We start from the raw sequence: 16,684 nt of genomic DNA on the forward strand, positions 1-16,684 counted from the left end.
ATTGCAGTGCAGACATACCCTCATGGCTCTAGGATACAGCCCTGACTCACAGGCTCCTTCTGAGATCACCTCACAATCTTCTGCAAATACTCCACTCAAGGCCTTTCATAGAAGTCTGCCTGCTCTCAGTGGTTATTCTCCTTCAAACAGAGCTCTCAGCCCTTTCAAAGAAGTCACCCAACTGATCAGGAGCAGCTCGCAAGGGTCGGAGAGGCATGGGGGAGAAGGTAGCTCATCTGGCACTGTAGCTGAGCCCCGTGACCCTAAAGCCAGCCATCCCAGGACAGGACTTTGAAAACACTGATATAATTAGACAGTTGTGGGTTGACTGACATTCATGTTTCTGGTGCCCTTTGGAGTATTTTCTGCTGTGTCAGCAAATATTGTAGTAGACTAAGAGAAGGCTTGAGGCAAAGCCCACTGAAATGAAGACAAAGGCTCCTATTGAGTTCAATGGGTTTGGAATTAGGCTTTCACTGAGCAGTCCAGAAAATCTCTCTGCGTTACTCAACTTCTATAAATAGGGCTATTTCCAGTGCATGGTAAAGTAACGCCACCCTTATTTCTGCCCTGCTGCTGGAAGAGTGGTGCCTTCTGAGCTGGGCACCCAGCCAATAGCTAGTGCTCTCTGGCCTCCCAGCTCTGAAAACAGCGATAAAGTGCAGGAATACCATGATTCCCCCTAAAATAATTTTGTGACCTCCCCTACAACTCCCTTTTCAGCCAGAACCCCCAGTTTGAGAAACTCTGGTCTCCCTCATGAAATGGGTACAGTACAGGTTAAAAGCTCACAAAAGGCCTGATTTGAGAGAGGAAGACCAGATTTCATGGTCTGTGACATGTTTTTCATGGCCATGAATTTGGTAGGGCCCTAAACATGATGCAATTAATTTCAATTCAATTTTGAAATACAAGAAGGATAAATATTTACTTCCTTTCACAGGTTGCATTCAATACAAAGAAATGGCTTCTACTCTGGTCTCCAGCTCCTCCGCAGTACAAGCCATTCATCCATCCAGGATGAAATACAAAAGCTGTCTAAAGCTGGGACTAAGTATCTGAAAGACAATGAAGTAACCCAGGCTCTGTGTATGTTCAAGAAGCGTATGTCCTGACTGCTGGAGTTTCCGAACTGCAAACTCAAGAGGGGTCTCTTCAACCTCGGGGCTGCCTATATTGCTATGGGCAAACCGGAAAAAGGACTGATGTGCCTGCTGAAGTGTATGTCCAAGGGGTCTGTGGAGAAAGATGGGGATTTCTACTTTAACATTGCAGCAGCTTATGATGAAATGAAGGAGTACTCTAAAGCTGGGACGTTTTATCAGAGAGCTATTAGGGAATACATGCCAAATGAAATACAAAGTATCTCTGATGCCCTGATCAAACTTGGCTATTGTTCCATCAATGTAGGAGACCTTCCCTCTGCTGCCCATTCCTTTAGGCTTGCCAGTCACTCCAACCAAAAGGCAAAAAAAATGGAAGATGCTGCCATGAACATGAGGGAGGCCACCAACTATATGATACAGAGTCAAAAATTCTCAAAGGCAGAAGTGCTTGAGACTTTAGCTGAATGTGCACACCTGTGTTCTGGAATCACTAATCAGGATTTGTTAGGTAAGTTAGGGTACGTCTACACAGCAGCATTATTTTGGAATAACAAAGAGCACGTCTACACAGCAAGCTGTTATTTTGAAATAATTTTGAGATGGAGGACTTCTTACTCCAACTCCTGTAACCCTCATTTAACAAAGAGTAAGGGAAGTCGAAGGAAGAGCGTTCCTTCCTTCGACTTCCTGCTGTGTAGAAAGCACCAAAAGCCAAATTAAGCTATTTCGACTTGAGCTACGCAATTGAAGTAGCTGAAGTTGAGTAGCTTAATTCAGTGTAGATGTGCCCTTAATGTCCTTCATTATCAATTCTGATTTAATAAAAATAAAGATAATTGCATAACTTACATTCTGTGTAAGGAAGCAAGTAGACAAAATGTGCATCCAAGCAAGTACTGTATGTAAAATATCAGATTCAAGCATAAGATTCTTCAGCAGTGTCTAAACACTAGAAAGAAATCTCTCTGCCTCCCTTCCCTCTTCCCCCTGGAGTGTTGCATGTGGAGAATTGGGACACAAAGCTTTTCCCTAGCTGGCATACAAGCAAAATTGTGTCTGTTGCTGCTGCTTCTAATTCCTGATATTTGCACCCAAACTGAGGGCCAAATTCTAATCACTTTATTTCCAGTCTTAACCAAGGCAGTAAGTATGACGGTCCATAGAAAGCAAAAGGATTTCAGCTGTACATGTATTTCAAAACCCATATCACAAAATTACAATCCCTCTCTCTTACAGATAGGTATTTCCAAAAGAGCTCTCATCAGTAAAAACTGACAACAGTGAAGTATCAGTGAAATTCCTGCACATGACTAATTTACAATTTACTTTTTTCCTTTCCACAATTATTTAAAAGGAGCCTTATGAAAGTAAGCATAGGCTTTGGATCATAGTTATGATAGTTTCACATTCATACTCCTCAATGCAACGGGAAGGATTCAGCCAGTTGTACAACATTTTACACATTTGGTCCCATAGGCTCAGCCTGATCAGAGTATCTTATGCATTGATCTGGATTCATTTACCTAAAATAGCCTTGTAAGCATCACAGTCTGAAAGCAGTGAATCATACATTCAGCCAATTGGAATAGTTATAGACAGAAAAATATAGCCATGTTATTAGTCTTAACTTGTCTCAAAACCTCTCACCATTGCACAAACCCAGCTAGCTAATATTAATGTTTCTGTGCTATTTTTCAGGCAAAGTGTACACATTGGATTGCACTATGCTGAAATGATGTACTTCCACCAAGCCGGGAAATACTTTATCAAAGCCATGCAAATTTGCAACAGGACAAACTTTTCAATACGGAAGATAGCTGTATTGCTACAAAACCTGGGAGCAGTCTACAATGCTTTATCCCAGTATGAAAATTCATTGTGATATCACAGTGAGGCAGTACATCTATATGGTCAGGTGTCAAATCTGACAGTAGGGTATAAAGGTGAACCTCTCTTCTAAGAATGAAGGATCAGACAGGCATTTTTGATTTTACAAACCTGTAGAAAACCTAGCAAACATTTACAGGTCCAAATCTTTCAGTCTGTGCTCAGACAAATGTCCTATTGATGTGAAGAGAAATGTTGCCTGAATACAGATTGAAGGCCCCATCTTTCCATTTAATTATAATACTTATAGATGTTTATCTACAGATCTCAAAATGCTCCACAATGGAGAAGTAAGGTGAGATATTAAAGTTAGCACACTTGATGCTCAGGGACAGAATAGAATCTAGATGAACTGATACCCAGCCAGGTACCCCAACCACTGAATCATACTATCACTGTGAAAATATAGGGTATAGGATTTTATCATAGGTAAGGATAGCAAGTTTTTAGACCATGTATGGTCTTCCCTCCCACCCCTTCTTTTGCTGTCTTCCTGATATTTTTATGGCATCCTTTTGAATGCCTGTATTTCCAGTCAGGCTAGTCATGCATTTTATATAGGATATGAGCACGCTGTATATTCAAAAGGTACAATATGGTTATAATAGATTTATGTTAGTCATAACACAGCTATAAACAACCACTGATATCTTATGAAAAAAGATCCCTATTGGAACAATTCTGCCTACACAGCATCTAATGTTATGCTTTTTCTTCCCCTGGTTTTCATTAGTTGGATATTTATATGATAACAGGCTTTTTGTTCTTTAGAAAAGTCATCTGATCCTGCAGGCTCTCCCACACCTGAAATCACAAGCCTCTTACTATGATGTCACAGTTCCTCTCTGTTTAACAAACACTTATTGTAAAACAAAGCAAAGAGCAATGACTTTAGACAAGGAAAACTCAGCAAGTTTCCAAAGGAACAAAGATCATGTGTTCATGCAGAAATCCCAGGAATAATTTTTTAAAAACCCTACAGGGTAACAAATACATTACATTGTACCAAGACAACACTTGTTTCTAGACACACAGTTACTGATAGACAATTAATAAAGAAAGGTAGTTTCAGCCTTCAACCAGTGATTCTCAACACAAGAGAGATTCTAAAATTTAAAAACTAATAAAACCCTCTTTGCCTCCCATTCACCAACACAACACACTGGTCTTTTGTCACATTTCCTATGCATCCAGCTCATATTGCATCTGCCATAAAACACAGGACTATCCCTGTACCACTGCACTACTTACCTTTTATTGGACCAGCTTCTGTTGGCAAAAGTGAGAATCTTTCAGAAGAGAGCTTGTCTCTTTTGCCAACAGGCGTGGGTCCAATAAAAGATATTCCTTCCCCCACCTTGTAAAAGTTATCAGCTCGCCCACCTTGTTCTCCTAATATCCTGGGACCAAAACAGATACAACTACACTACAAATACATACCGAAGTTCTCAGAACCCACACATCCAAATAAATGACATGACATGGGGGGGAGAAAAGGGGGGCAAATATACAGTGCACCCACTTCAAGCACATTTTCTCTGCGCCCCTTTCAGACTGTGCATGCATAAGCTACCCACTATAATTTTTTATGTAATTCCAAATTATACAGTTAAAAAAAATGCTCAGAAATCCTTCTATGTCTTCTGCCCTGTTGTAACAATGTTTGTCCAGGATATGAGACACGCAAGGCAGATGAAGTCACATATAAAGAGGTGTTCTGTGTAGCTTGAAAGACTGTACCTTCCATGTCAATCAGAAGCTGGTCCAGTTAAATATATTACCTTGCCTGCTTTGTGTCTCTCAACTTCTGTGCTTGACCTGCTCACATTTAAAAAAGTGACTCGCCCTAGGCTTTGGTAAGCTTTTCCCTACCATTGATGCAATGTTTCATTCCCTTGCCCATTAAAGATATTTAGCCAATCAGGGTTTTTAAGCCCTGGTCTACACTAGGGAGTTACTTTGAAATAACTCTCCTTATTTCAAAATAATAAGCAGAGCAGCCACACTACCAACACCGTTATTTTGAAATAACAGGCTGTTTATTTCGAAATCGAAGAATAACGCTTTTTTCAAAATAGTTATTTTGAAATAGTGTTAGTGTGGACACTCTGCTGCTGCTATTTCGAAATAACTACCTCCCAGAGAAATTTGAAGTAGTTACTCCCCAGTGTTTCCTGGGGCTGTAAGTCGAGGTAGCATGTCCACAATAACAGAGCCTGCCTCAGACTAATTTTTAGGCTTCACCGTAGTGGGGACACAGTCCCAGTTCACTCTGCTCTCCCGGCATGTTGCTCACCAGCAGGAAGTGGAGCAACATGGCCAAGAGAGCAGAGGCAGCTGGGCCATGTTCCCCTTCTGTTGCCATTCCTTGTGGCGGGGCGGGGGAGGGCAGACCCTCACTACCAGTGCCAAACCTCAACCTTGCTAGTTCTCTGGGCTGTATCAGTTGGGGGAAGAGGTGGGTGGAGCAAGGGTGGTGAGAGACGAGGCCTGAGGCAGAGGATAGTAGCCTCAGGCCTTCCCCAAACTTGGAGGAGGAGTCACATGGCCAGTCCCCACTCCCACGTCCTCTCATCAGTCACCCAGTTCAGGTGGGTTCCCCTCTGCATACTTCAGTGACAAAGCGGACCTAATATAACTGATCAGATGAAACAAGCAGATAGGTGTCTACACAATTGAACGTATGTAGCACATTTTCCATAAGCACATTTTTCCAAAAGAGGTTTTCAAGTACCTTAAATGTAGGATTTTTCATGTTCTATGAGAGTTTGTACAAACACACAGAAGAGTACAAAGCTTCCATTGCACTGTCTGTCAGGTGCTACACTAACTGGTAAAATATTAAAGTAAATCATTTTCATTGCTCCAGGTTGGATACTCGGCTTTGGATGTTTCTCATTCCAAATCACTGAAACAAGGAGCAAATTAGACACATAAAATTGTATCACTAAAGACAATTATTCACTAGCTCTCCAATATGAAAATGGTGTCGTACCATACTAAAAGTGCTCTTGCAGATGAAATGGGAGAGCAAAGAAAATGAACCTACAATTCATGGATTTATTGTCCCTCTCAGCTAGCTGGCTGAAAGGTATAGCTTATACCAAACCTGGTTTAAAGGGACACAGATTTAGGCCTATAATGCCAACAACTAACTACTTAATCTATGTCTATAGCCACCCTGGTGTAAATCAGTATTAAAAAAAATACACCAAAGCAAGTTATAATATAGGAATTTTTCTTAGATACCTGCACTGATTTTATAGTAACAGTGGATAAATTATTTCTTTCAATCTCCACCATAATGATATATGTTTATTGCTTTGCTTCAGAGTACATCATGTATTTTAGGTTTATAAGTTAAAATTCAACACGTAAAATAGTAATACTTTAAAATTATCTATGCTATTAATTGTTTAACATAACATTCATAGACCCAAGTGTTCATGCAGAATATGGGAGGATGTATGAATCTGTTTATATAACTATAACTCATTAATCACTTACATTAATCTTTGCTTTAGGTGCACTGAGAGAGAGAAATGCCCAAGGACAAAATCTCTGCAATTTAGCATATGCTTACAGAGAGCTGAAAAACTATGACATGGCAGAGTTTTACTATCAAGAGGCACTTAATGCATTTGTGGATGTGGGTAAGAGAGCTGCCTCCAGCCAGTATAATTTCAGATTTGTAATAAACCCCCATTTTCAGCTCTTCATAAATCAGTATATTAATTTGCAGCAAGCTGAAACTTGGTGCACAGAGCAACTCAAATGGTTTCTGAAAAATGGCTTGAGGAAGATGAGCTTTTTTTTAAATGATATAAAGCATTTTTTGGTAAGATGACTATCCAAAGGGAATGTGGTTTGACTAATGAGTGTAATTTAACACAAGCTAGCACATAGCCATACTCCACCACCAAAAATCAGGGGTTCTGAAAAGGAAAAGTTAGTGCTTATCTCCTCTGGAATGACCTGTTTTCTAAGGCCTTGTCTACACTGGCAACTTTTGGTGTCAAAAACCCCTTTTCTGCGACAAAATCTGGAGAGCGTCCACATTGCAATGAGACAAAAGTCACCCAGTTTTGGTGACAAAAACTTCCACCTCCACAAGGGACTTGTGTCTCTCCCCTTCCCTTTACTGTCGACAATCATGTAGCGTGCTCTACAGTTGGTTTTTTTCCATGTTTATTAAACTCCAGCATATTTCCCACAATGCCCAATTCGCCACTCTGGCCAGTGCTTTGAATGCCATTGGTCTGCAGCCACATAAACAGATGTGCCCCTCCCACCTGCAAATCCCAGGAACTTTAACATCCATTTCCTGGTGTCTGGCTCATTGTGTAGTGGTCCTCATGGCTTTTTCTCAGGGAAACAGGAGTGGCTGTCACTTAAGACTCTCTTCTGCTTGGAGCTCAACAGAGCTTTTGGATCTTATCAGTGTGCAGAGTGAAGAATTGGTGCAATCACAGCTGCAACTGTCCCGTGGGAACTGGGACACATATGATCACATTTCTTGGGCCCTATGTGAGAAGGGATATGAGCGAGACACCCTACAATGCAGAGTCAAGATCAAGGAACACCAGCAGGACTACCAGAAGGTAAAGGAGGCAAAAAGCCGATCTGGTGCTGCACCTACAACATACTACTTTTATAAAGAACTGGACACAATCCTGGTTGGGGACCCCATGTCTATGCCTAAGAAGAATGTGGATGCCTCCCATAGCACAGAGCCAGAAACAGGAGTTGTCCCGGAGACAGAAGTTATTGATGAAGAGATGGAAGTGTATGAAGAGGTGGGGCTCAATCTTGTGACAACCAGTGCACCAGGCAGCGAGGAATTGTTCTCAAGTCCTGATGTCTGTAAGGACCATATGTGGAGCATGAAGGAAGACAAGAGATTCAGGGTAAGGTTCTGTGCAGGCTGGGCGGGGGCAGTGCAGGTGGCAGCCATGCACGGTGGTAAGTTGCTCTAATGCAGCAAGGGCAGGGGACCAGCAGCATGGGGAAGTAAGTTGCTCCGTATTGCAACGGGCGAAGGGAGGGGGAGGAGGAGGAGGGAACTGAGAGGCAGCAGCATGGGAAAGTGCTCTGTTACAGCAATGTAAGGGGAAGGGAATATGGCAAAGCCTCACTGACATGGCCCCCAGCTAAGAAGGGGAAAGAAGAACACTACCAATATTCCTCTTGCACACCAGGCGGGCACAGGCTAGTACATTTTGTGTGCTCCATGACAGGAGGGGGGAAGAGGAGGAGAAAGGGAGCACCAGCAAAGGTTCCCCATGTGGGGGTGGGGAGGGCTGAGCCTCAGGGGCTGGATCCAGGCTAGTCAGGGGCTGCATCTGGCCCCTGGGCCTTAGGTTCCCACCTTTGGAATACAGCAATGTGGGATGACTAGAGGCTGTATGTCTGTGAACATGGATGTACACAGAGATATCAATAGAACCTTGCTGGGAGATGGTGTTAAAGCTTTGCTTTATATATCTGTTCATTTTTCCATGGCAGGGCTGCCATTTCCCCACCACCGTGGTACAAAACTCTCTCAAACCACTCCTCAGACTGTGCTGCCGGAACCAAGGTGGCACAGAGTTTAGCTGCATAAAGAGCCAATATCAGCTCCCCTCACTGGCAAAGTGTCTCAGGGTCTCCTATAGGCTCCTAGGACATCGTGAGTCTGTTCAAACTGTGCACCCAGGTGCTGTGTCTCATTGTTCCACCCACGGGCAAACGCTTCACCCTTATGCTCACACAAATTACATAAGCAACAGCATCTGGCCACCACTTGGTGTAGCCAGACACAAACCCCATCTTGTTTTTCCACGAACCCCATTTTGTCCCCCCCCCCCCCAGAGAGCAAGAGAAAGGCAGTCAGCCTTTGATGCCCTGGGAACGCAGGTGTGCTGCCTGTCCCTGACTCTACCATAAACATAAACCAGACAGTAAATGGGCTAGCTGACGACCCGGGGCCTCCCGTCGCCCTGATGGCTAGTACCAGTAATTGACACGCCTGCACTGTCCCAGGAGAGGAATCTTCGCCCACCACATACCAGAGGTGCCCATTGTCTGCATTTTTCCCAGGTGTAAATTATGCTTTGCACCCTTCGTGGGAAACTTGGTGTTCAAAGCCATTTTTCCTAATTGGCCACTTGAGACCAGGAAGAAGCCTACATGACCCAAGGGGTATAAAAGAGGTTCAGCAGCCCACCCCATTTGAGCTCCAATCATCTATACGTGCTGGCAGGTATTGATTGTCTCCCGAGGTCTGTGGGACGCCCAACCTCGCCCTACTTCTTCCCGAGGGATTGAGAGAAAGACGCTGGCCACGCCAAGTCTGGAATGCAGGGGTGAGAATATGTACCTGCTATGTGTCTATTTTGCATGCATTTAATAAGAGCTCAGAGAACCAAAAGGGTTTCATGGTACCTGTAAGTGACTTATTAGTGTAATTTCTGTCCTGTCCTTTGTAGTGTCTGTGTTATCTGTAACACAGCAGTAGCATTTAACAACTAAGTTTACCCTGTAACAATAAAATAGTAACTGTTTAAGCTTTAACCTGACTCCTTCAGTTGCTGTAACAGAACCAAGCACAATTTAGAAGAACTTCAGCCGGTCATTAGGGACAGATATAGAGAGAGCTTGGGCGTTTGGATTTGTGTCACACCCAGGTGGCAAAATCCACTGGGGCACCTTTCAGTCTTTCCCCAAGGCTGCCCACTGCGAAGGAATTATGAATTCTAGCAGCTAAAATCTAAGGTGTAATAAGCTCTTCCTATAAACTCGGGGTGTCTGAGAGCCTGTTGGCTGCCCTCTGCGATGGGACCCCGGTCCTAGCAGTAAAGTCACAGACGTTAAACTATTTTTCGGGGCGCCCTCCAGCCTCCTAGGCTGCCCACTGCAATGAGACTTTGTGTCTCAGCAGTTGAAGACTTGGGTGTAACATACACGCACACACTGCCCTGACCGTCGGCTGACACTTGGGGATAGGATTCTCCAAAAGGTCCCCTGCCATAAAGACACCTCCTTCTCCCTTTCAATCTGCCAAAGGCACATTCAACAACCATATGGCATCAACTTAGCTTGTTGTTGAACTACTCCTTACTGTTGTCCAGGTGCCCCGTGTAAGGCTTCATAAGGGGTAAGCTGAACCACCTGGGATCACAATAAGCATTTCCATGTCTGTCATTGTAATTTTCTGCTCTGGAAAGAAAGTGCCAACATGCAGCTTTCTGTAGAGGCTACTGTTCCTGAAGATGCCTGCACCATGCACTTTCCAGGTCACCACATATTTATGTCTGTGAAAAGCCCACGGTGATCCACAAGCACCTGAAGCACCATGGAGAAGAACCCCTTCCAACTGATGTACTCTGAGGCAAGATGGGAGGGCGCTATAATGGGAATGTGTGTGTCATCGACTGTCCCACCACAATTTGGAAAGCCCATTTCAGCAAAGCCAGTCATCCACATTTCCCAGAGGCACAGTCCTAAACAGCAAAATGTTATTTATTGCCCGGCCCACTTCCGTAAGTGCTGCCCTGAGGGTAAATTTTCCCACTCGAAACTGCTACAGTTCCATTGCAAAGCAATCTGGAGTTGCCAGCCTCCACAAAGCAATGGCAACACACTTCCCTACTAAGAGGGCAGCTCTCATTTGGGCATCCTTGCATTGCAGGTCAGGGACCAGCTTGGCACACAGCTCCAGGAAAGATGCTTTACACATCCAGAAGTTCTGTAGCCACTGGTCTTCATCTCACCTGCATAACAGTGCAATCCCATCACTCCGTGCTGGTTTCCCTACCCCAAAAGCAACACTCTACCCTACACAGCCAAATGCAATACCAATTTGGTGCTGCGTCGGTCACTAACATTGTCATCCACATCCGAGTCTTCATCCTCTGCTATTAATTGCATAAGTAGCTCTGGTGCAATGTGTGATGTCCTAAGCACAATGAACACAATATGGGAGAGAAGACAGGCATCCAGGATTACTCACAGCAGATGCTGGAGTTCACAGCAAGGACTGCCATTCAAGAGGCACAAAAGTAAGCAGGAAGCCCAGGGAGGGCTGGGAAGAAAAGAGGTGGCCGATTGGATGTTTTTCATGGTCCCAAAATGCCTAGTGCTATATTGCACATTCCCACAGTTCTTGGAGACTAAAGGTAAAGATTCTTACCCACATTGCTTCGCTCTGTCAACAGGGGAGATAATAATGTGGCTATGAAATGTTGACAAAGGGTGGCAGAAAAACAGGTTTGGCAAGTTTTGGTGACTCTTTGCATGTGGACAGCATTTTCATCACCAAACCTTTCCAGTGTAGATATGGCCTAACTTTCAGTGCTTTGTACCCATTATGGAGTTGTTTGGTCATTTGCACATCTACCCACTATACTAAAGATGCAAAATGGAACAGGACCCTAATAAGGATCTCATCTGAAGCTCATTGAAGCAAATGAGTCTCTCCTCTGGTCTTCACTGAGGACAGATATAGGTCTGATTAAGAAAAACAAACATCAGTTTAAACCTAATGCACTTAAGTGCTTTGTTGCATAAACACTTAAAAATCATGGAGGGGATCGTCAAGGAATCCATTTTGAAGTACTTGAAAGAGGGGAAGTGATCAGGAACAGTCAACATGGATTCACCAAGGGAAAGTCATGCCTGACCAACATGATTGCCTTCTATGACAAGGTAACTAGTTCTGTGGATATGTGAAGGCGGTGGACATGATCTACCTTGACTTCAGCAAAGCTCTTGATACGGTCTCCCACAGTTTTCTTGCCAGCCAGTTAAAGAAGTATGGATTGGATAAATGAACTAAGGTATATAGGAAGCTGGCTAGATTGTCAGAGTCAATAGGTAGCGATCAATGGCTTGATATCTGGTTGGTGGTTAGTATCAAGCATAGTGCCCCAAGGATCAGTTCTAGGGCTGATTTTGTTCAACAACTTTATTAATGACTTGGATGAGGGGATAGATTTCACCCTCAACAAGTTCACAGATGACACTAAGCTAGCAAGAGAGGTAGATACATTGGAGGGTAGGGACAGGGTCCAGAGTAACCTAAACAAATTGGAGGATTGGACCAAAAGAAATCTGATGAGATTCAACAAGGACCAATTCAGAGTGCTGCACTTGGGATGGAAGAATCCCAAGCACTGTTACAGGCTGGGGGCCAAATGGCAGAAAAAGACCTGGGGTGGATGAGAAACTGGATAGGAGTCAACAGTATGCCCTTGTAGCCAAAAAGGCTAATAGCATAGTAGGGTGCATTAGGAAGAGCATTGCTAGCAGATCTAGATAAGTGATTATTCCCCTTTATTTGGCACTGGTTGAGGCCACCTCTGGAGTATTGCATCCAATTCTGGGGGCCTCATTACGGAAGGGATGTGGGTGCATTGGAATAAGTCCAGCGGAGGGCAACCAAAATGATTGGGGGGGGGGGGGCTGAAGCACATGACTTACAAGGAGAGGCTGAGGAGTTTGAGCTTGTTTAGTGTAGAAAAAAGCGAGGGGAGGGGGGGGAGATTTGATAGCAGACTTTAACTACCTGAAGGGAGTTCCAAAGAGGATGAAGAGAAGTAACAGGAGTGCCAGATGACAAAACAAGGAGCAATCATCTCAAGTTGCAGTCAGGGAGGTCTAGGTTGAATGTTAGGAAAAACTATTTTACTAGGAGGGTGGTGAAGCACTGGAATGGGTTCCCTGGCAAGGTGGTGGAATCTCCATGCCCAGAGGTTTCTAAATCACAGCTTGACAGAGTCCTGGCTGGGATGATTTAGTTGGGGTTGGTCCTGCTTTGGGCAGGGGTTGAACTTGACCTCCTGAGGTCTCTTCCAGCCCTAGGATTCGATGACAAGGATGAACTTAAGTACACATCTTCACTTTTTGCCCTAAATTGAACCTTAATTTCTTGCTGAATTCAATTTTAATAGTTATTTTGTAGAAAAGAAGCATTTGAGTTCTGAATGTCAAAAAAATTAAAATCAAACTGAAAAATGTAAAACTGTGTTTTAATGTGAACAAGCCTGCCTGTTTCAGCAAGGATTCCCCCCCCCCCCCCCCAGTTAGAATTACCATATAATTTTTAATTTCCTCTTAAACTCAGATTTTTTCATGATCTCTGAATACATAGCATTTAATATAGGTGTGGCTATTCATTTAATGTCTGGCAACATCATGTCTGGGAATGTAGATTGTGATAGGCCTTAAATTAGCAGTGATTTAGTGCTAAAATTATGAAAGGGAGAAAAAAAATAGTTAAAATAGATGAGCCTGAAGTCATTGCAGTCCATGTAGCTTCAAATCAATAGCAATTGTTCCTGAAATGAAACATTTTATCTTTCCTGGAATAGAAGTTCCAATGTCCTGACTGTGAAAGCAAAATAAACCAACCAAACAATAACCCTCCCCCACTTCCACACTATTACTGGAATAGGATCAAACCATCATCCAGTCAACATTTTACATACTGACATGCCCATTCTGTGTTTTAAAGGTGAATTTATAGAGACAGAATAACAAAAACTTTGAATAGCAATGATATGGTCTCTTATAGGTGATTTGTATGGCCAGCAACAAGTCTACGAAGGATTGGGTGCTACTAGCTTCTGCCATGGTGACTTAGATCAGGCCATCTTGTATTACAAACAAGCTCTGACTGTTTGGAAAGTCAAAGGTACTTTTTGTTTGCACTGTTTGCTTAGTAATGCACACAGAAGATAGAGACTTGGGGGGAGGGGTGCCAGTATTTGGAAATAATGTCAGATGTCAGCTATTTTCTCAGTGCCTGCACCATATTAAGAGTTCCTGTTCACTTCAGCAGGAGTTTCACACACCTAGTGGCTAGAGAATTCAGTCTCAGCAGAACCTTCATAAGCAGAACCTTCATAAGTACAACCCTTCCTCCCACACAGTATCAATCAGTTGAGTAGGTGATGAAAAAGAACTTTACAGGCACGGTTGGCTTAGAGGCATTATTAAAAAACACAAGAAGAGGCAGAAGGTGTAAATCAGCTATTTAAAATTCAGCTCACTGAAGTGCAGTCTGCTATTCCTAAAATGTAATATATTATGTAACAACTTACTCCAGATAAATGCATTTCATAACAGCTAGCTAGGGAATCTCACAGACTGTGAATTAATTAGCAAAGGTAGAGTCTGATGTAGAACACTGATCCATCTCAAGCAGAAGGTTCACCCTTTTCTTAATACTGGTAATGATTCTCAAATTCTGTAGGTCACAGTAATTGCGGCAAAGCTCACCGAGCCCCTCTTGAGAGGCGATTCTGTTGGTTTGAGTGGGCAGTGGGTGCACTGCATTTCCAGGAAAGTGTGGAACTGTGCTTGCTGCAAAGATGAGATAAAGAGAAGTTCAAAAAACAGTTTAAAAAATGTACTTGGGGTGGGTGTGTCTGTTTGGAACATCCCATTCTACAGCACAGAAATCTGATCTGTGATTAAGAGCATATAGAAACAGGCACAAAAAAAAACCCACACAACCTTGGATAAAAGCATGTTTGCAAGTCTACCTCTGAGCCACCATTGCGTAGAATGTCCTCCTGTACCCTCAAGCAATCCAGCCTCAGTAATAATGAAAGCAACCCAAGCTTTCAATATTAACATCGAGTTCAGGGTGGGGAACCTATGGCTCAGGGGCTGGACATGACCCCTGGCTTGACTAGATCCTGTTCCCAAGGCTCAGGGCTCCCCCTCAGCATTGGGCAGCCCGTGGTGGCACTCCAGCCTACCAGCCCCTTCCCCTCCCCCCCCCCCCCCCCGCCGCCATCTGCTGTGGGGCTGGAGCACTCAAAATCTATGGGACCCGCACCTCCTTAGGCTCTGGTATGTGAGGAGAATGAAGGTGGGTTTTTTGTTTGTTTTTGCTTCACACTTGTTTGCAGCCCCTAACCCAAAAAAGGTTCCCCACTCTGATCTAGTTAATGCCACAGTAGTTTTTATGAATAATTACAGCTCATGTTTGGATTTGCCCCACATAAAACTAAAATGGTTTAGATTTTTCCCTTTACTCACTACATGAGAGAGCCCAGTATAATAAGAGCAAATTACTTTTAAACTTTCTGTATAAATATGAGGCATGTCACTGTTTAGGTGACATGGAGTGAAACAAAGATCATTTGCAAGTTATTTTTAGGGAAATATTAGCTCTGGAAAATTACACACACCCACAAAAACAATGAAAAGTTACTTTAGGTGAAAAAAATTGTTGAAAGATTTAAAGAGACACAAAACAAAACAGTTGACAGAGAAGAGAAGGACTGAGTTATATACAAGCCACTTGAAATAGTCTGGAGAACATGCATAAGGCACATTAAAATGAACAAAGAAAATGTAGTGTAATATCAGGGCAAAGGACAATAGAACACCACTGTGGTGTCTATCAAGGAAGATTATTGTTCATGTTTGGATTTATTTCACAATGAAATATCTAACTTTTTATTTTTTCCCTTTTTTTTGAGAAACAGGAAACATCTGATCACTCCAGAGAAAGGGTCTTAGGGAAACTGAAGGATTCTGTTATCTGTTTAACCAGTCATCAGTGTCCTATTTCCTGCAGAGATGGCTTTTCAAGCACAACAGCAGCTGTAAGTTAAAGGGCAGGGGAAATTACTACAAAACATGAAAACAAAAATTGACTTTAAAAATCAGTGCTCATTTGCTGGCCTCCATTTCTCCCTCTTGGAAGTTGCTAAAGTACAGTGTGTACTGTAGCAGTTGGCATTCAGCTGGAAAGGGGCAGTAAGCAGCTGCCCCTAGGGACTGAGTTCTCCGGAACACTTCCAGTCTTCCACAGCATTGTCCAGAGCCTTGACTCAGAGGGGGAACAATCCCTGTTGATTTCCGACCTACATTTATCCCCTTCTGATGTCACTTCCATGTGTTAGAGGGTCCCCATGAACAGTTCTGGTCTATGAACACCCAATTAAAAAAACCCTAGAATTTTGGCCCCAACACATTCTGGTTAATTTAAATACAATATGTCTACACTAATGGTGTGTGTGTGTGTGATGTCTAGAGTTAGCTCCCATAACTATAGTAGTGAAGATGTGGAAAGTCAGGTGGCCACCTGAGTAAGTCTTGCCCTCTCGACTCTAAGGAACATACGTGGGCAGCTGCAGCATCACCACCACTGTTATTTGAGCTCACAGTTCAAAGCTAGCTTGGCTATGTCTACAGGCGCTGCAATGATACACACCTCCCCAATGCAGGACAGGCATATCAATGCCGCTGCAGGGCAGAGCAGCCTCTGTTTAGATCTGTTATGTCGTGGGGAGTTTCACAGCATAGGAAGAAATCAGTGGAAAGGCAGAGAGCTGGAGTTGGTGCAAGTGTCCATTTTATTGCATAGCACAGAACTCACTAGAACAAGCCCAGACTAGCTGGGCTGACCCCAGTGACCTACTCAGTTACCATAACAACAAGATCTATATCTACAACCCAATATACAACAAGATCGAAAGCTTGTCTCCTTCACCAACAAAAGTTGGTCCCATAAAAGATATTACCTCACCCATATTCTCCATTTGTTTAGTGATAACCAGAGCAATGGGAAACATTCGGCTGGGGAGTGACTACCTAAAGACTAATCTAGACTGAATGCAAATGCAAAGGCTGAGAATGAATTAGGTGGAATTGTGTGCACATCAGAAGCAGATAGAAAGTTGATGGAAAGGATC

This window comes from Pelodiscus sinensis, chromosome 14, assembly GCF_049634645.1.
Source record: "Pelodiscus sinensis isolate JC-2024 chromosome 14, ASM4963464v1, whole genome shotgun sequence".
Taxonomy (NCBI): Eukaryota; Metazoa; Chordata; order Testudines; family Trionychidae; genus Pelodiscus; species Pelodiscus sinensis.